This window comes from Camellia sinensis, chromosome 2 (assembly GCF_055761805.1).
Source record: "Camellia sinensis isolate YWXY chromosome 2, ASM5576180v1, whole genome shotgun sequence".
NCBI lineage: Eukaryota > Viridiplantae > Streptophyta > Magnoliopsida > Ericales > Theaceae > Camellia > Camellia sinensis.
In genome coordinates, this window is record NC_138962.1 from 190,439,498 (window position 1) to 190,444,259 (window position 4,762).

The window sequence follows — 4,762 nt, forward strand, 5'->3', positions numbered from 1 at the left end:
TAGACAAGCTAGTTCCTGAAGTAGGTAATGTACATTATTTTTAAAAGAATAATCCTTTGTAGCTCGAAATTCTTTTGTCCCGCAATAGTCCAAAACGATGTCATTTTGGGTATTTTTTTTTGTTTCATTCTTTTCTTTTCTTCTATCTTTCCCTGTTATATCTCTAAAACAGACAGACGAGGGACGAAGAGAGAGAAGAGAGAAGAAGAGAAAGAGAAAGAGAAAGAAGAGAGAGGGGGAAGAGAGAGAGCGCACCCATCACATTATTCTCTCGCCCTCTTCTGCGTGGAAGGAGCGTCAAGGTTACCGACATTAAACCATTGAAACCCAGTTGAATTCCAGAAATTAAAAAAAAAAAAAAAAACCCCATTTGATTTTTTTGTACAGAGCGAGAACAGAGATGTGTTGATGATGATGATGATGTGTGGCCTGATTGAAAAAAAATTTTGATTTTGATTTTAGTTTGGTGATTGTGAACAGAAGAAGAGGAGAAGAAACAGATGATAAAAGAGAACGAATTTCTTTTTTTTTTCTTCAAAACAACGTCGTTTTGGATTCGAGCCATTTTGGGCCAAGTGCTTTTCGAGCTACGTAGCAGCTCTGTTTTTAAAAAGCAAAAGCAAGAAGTCACTTCTCAGACTTTTCTTTCTTTATTTCTCTTTTTCAAAATTGATTGTTTATATGTTAGGTGCCTCCCTTCCATTAGTAAATTTTTAATTTCAAATAAATATTTTTTGATGAGTATCTTTTATAATCATTGATTATGGAGAAGATTTTAATCTGTCATGCAAAACATAACCAAAGATGTTTTAAAAAATTGAAAGTCTCTCTTCACCATTTGTTGTCTTTTGTTTTTTTAAAATTTCCTGTGCTAGTTTTGCTTCATTTCAAGTATCCCATGAGGGGTAAAGGTGTAGACACCCCATTTTTGACCAACCTTGAGACTCAGACGTCACCAGTTGAGCACTCAGTGATACTGCATATTGTGCTTGCTCAAAAGTTTCAGAGTCTCGACTGCGAGCTTTGCCTCCGGACTTCCGGGCTCTTTTGTGCTTTGCCTCCGTTTGCGAACCAGGCCCTGTTTTCTCTGTTTTCTCTTCCCGAAGGGAGGGAGAGGTCTCGTAGATCATCTCTCAGTGGCCGTAGGCTACGTTTCGTGGTCGTAGGCCATTTTGCCGGTTTGGAGCCCGGTTTCCGGTTTTTCGGAGCCATTGGCCGTGTGCCTCGGTTCGGGACCGCTTAACCATCTCCGTTTGCTCCGATTTCTGGCATACATCATATTTTCTCCCTTTTGAGGGACACTGTGGTTCGAGAAACCGACTTCGTGGTCGAGCACCACTCCCGGTGCCTAACGGTCAGTTTTCAGGGACCCGAACTGCGCGTTTCGGCTACCGAACCTTCATTTTGCATCGGTTTTGGTTCATTTTTTGCAGGGACCTCTGTTTCATTGCTAGAAAGGCCGTAGAAGGATGGGAGGCCAGTAATTGTTCTGTCAGCCAACTTTATCCCTTCATCGCCCTTCGTCGCCCGTTTTTCCTCACTTCAAAGCCAATGCTGACCACCCTTGGGCCATTTCCTTGCACCCCAAACCCCATATTTGTGATGTACACATCTGGGAGGACACCAATATTTGGTGGCCGGCCAGTAATTCCTTTTGACCCTTTTGACCCCCTCCTAAAAGTGGGTTGTTCTCTCTCCTGGTTCACTTTTTCCAGTTTTTAACCACAGGGTTGTGTTGTGCACACATCAGAGGCTCTCTTTCTGTGGTGGCCGGCCATTAATTCTCATTGACCCTTTTGACCCTTGGCCGGCCGGCCATGGGAGGTAGCCGGCCGGCCACCTGCAACCTAGATAAGCAGCCGGCCATGCTCCTTGCATCGGCTACAGTGCAGATATGCATCTGTTTTCCCCCCAGATTCTGTATCCGGGGGGCTGCATTTTGGAGGGAAACTTGGTTGGTTTTCCCTCCATTTTTTTTCCCCCATTTTTCCCCCTATTTTTCCCTATATAACAGGGCCTCCAGCTCTGATATGAGGGTTACAAAAAATCCCCCTCAAGCCTCTTGCAACATATCTCTCTTCCTTTCCATTTCCAAGCTTCAACCCTTCAAACCCTACACCATTTTACACTACACCACCAAGCCCCACCCTTCCATCCTTCATTCCAGCAGCTGGAGGTTGTTCTTCAAGGCCTAGGAGTGCTGCAAACTCAATCCAAGAGCTATCAAAGTTTGGCCTTCAAAGGTGAGTAACATTCCCTCTCTTTTGAGCTTATTCTTGTATCACTTCTTAGCCATACATGCTTGCTGTTTTGGGCTCTGACCCTAACTGGAGTTAGGCCTATTTTGAGCTCCTTTTCACTTTTGTTTAAGGGCCTCTCACTGTTTGAGGCCTCCTTGTTTCACTTACTTCATTATCCCTCTTATATGCCATTTTCTTGTGTAGTATTTTTGGCATATGTATAATCTGTTTTGAGGCATGTCATAAACTGTAAAGGGGCTTATTTTGAGCCCTTATTCAATGTTGTTGAAGGGATCAATACTGCTTGAGGCTTCTATCTTCCACTTGCCTTTATATCCCTTTTTTGGCTCCATTTTTACATGATTTATTAGCCTCGGATGCTTCTGTTTTTGGACTCTGGTCCGAACTGAAAATGATCTTATTTTGACCCCCTCTTCATGTTCAATTAAGGGTCTTTCATTGTTTGAGGCATACTTTATATACTTTGTGTTATATCTCTCTTTTTGGCCTTATTTTGTGTAGAACTTTAGGCTTGCATGCATACTGTTTTGGGTCTGGCCACCAACTGTAAAATGCCATGTTTTGGGTCCCTCTTCAACTTTGTTGAAGGGACCTCTTGTGTTTGAGGTCAGAAACCTTCACTTGCTTCTTTGTCCATCTTTTGGCCCATTTCTTGCATGAGAGCTTAGCCACACCTGTGTTTGTTTTTGGGCTCTTTTCATAACTGTAAAAGGCCATGTTTTGGGTCCCTCTTCAACATTGTTGAAGGACCCTCAGCTGTTTGGGGCCAAAAGCTGTGACTTGCTTCATTATCTCACATTTAGGGCCATTTTTGCATGCTAGTTTTTCCCTATTTGTGTTTGCTGTTTGGCCTTGCTTAAAACTGGAAACATGCTTTTTTTTGGGGCTGCCTTGAATCTTTCTTCACATGTCATGATCAAATAATGCATTCTTTGTATAGCTGTAGGCCATTGCGTATGCCTAATTTTGCATTTCGGGACCATTTCATGCATCGGGTGCTATTTTGTCATGATTCGGGGCTGTTTTGTGTCGCATTTCAGTTCTGAAATTTGCATGTTTACATATCATATTTCATGCCCTGCCATGTCTTGTTAGAGTGGCATTTGGTGCCTTAGGGTCGGTCCTCGGTTTGCGTGCACGTGTGTACGCATCTCGAGTGTCTCATTTTCATCTAATGGCCTCTTATGTGGGTGTAGCTGAGGTCCACTCATGTTGGTGTAAGTCCATTATGCATTGTGCATGCCATTTCATTTCATAGCATTGCGTATGCTAGGTTGTATGTTAGCGCATTGTGTATGCCATGTTATCTCGTGCATCGTGTATGCCATTTCATAGCATCGTGTATGTTAGGTTGTATTTTAGTTACATTCCATGCATATCATGCATATTGCATCGTGCTTGGGATAGGAGTTAGCCCGAGCGCGGGAAACGAGGTACGTTTCGTACTCCGAGTGACGGAACGTGTCTCAATTCCCCAGTCACCGACACTCCGGATTATCCATGATAGAGTTAGGTTCTAGCTGAGTTTTTGTGTGCATTCATTCTATATTGAGTTGCACAATTCGACTCCTCGGCCATCATGCATCGATATACGTGATTGGTGGCACGAGGATCGAGGCATGTATACATTTGTGAAAATACATTGTTATGCCCCTCTCTTGCTCTCTGTTGCAGCAAATCAAGAATCAGCAACCTTGCGGAGCTCGGCGCGCTTTCCAAGAATAATTTCAAAATAGAGGCTAATTGGGGCATCCTAGTGGATTTCCGCGCAAGGCAGCCCAAACATACATCATTCATCAGAGTCAAGGCAGTCCCTGGCTTGCATGTCAGTTTATAGCTTTCCTAGATTAATTTGTAATTTAATTAGGATTTCTGTATTTACTCGGGACTGTAATTATTTATTCATTCGGGACTGTATATTATTTTATTCGGACCCTCTGTGCGAGGGCATAATTATAATAAGTGTGCGTGTGTGTGATGTATGTCTTCCAACCCCACGTCTTTCTCCCTTTTATTTACCTGCTTATGATGGTTAGATTAGGGCATGTTTCAATTAGCATACAGTATGATAGCATGTTTGCATTCATTCATCTGTTTTGCATGCACCGGGCTCGGCACATCATACTAACTGCATTTGTATTTCAATTTCAAAGTTGAATACTTGTTAGCTGTTGCATCTCATATGCCATCTTTAGAATAGCCGAGCCTGCTATAGTTGCATTTGGCATGTGTTGCATTAGGCATTTCTGTATAATTAGGATCATGCCTGGATTTCTAATTAGCTTCTGTTTTGACTTGGAGTACTCGGTAAGTTTTATGCTTTAGCATCCTTGCATGCGTGTGAGTGACCGCCATGAATAACATGCTTACCATGAGGCTATATGCTTATGTGATATAACTGCCTGAATGCCTGTAGGTGAAGGTTGGGTTATTTGAATTGGAACAATTCATCAAATGTGTGTTTTATGCCCACTAGATAGTGGCAAAATCATGTTTTTCTA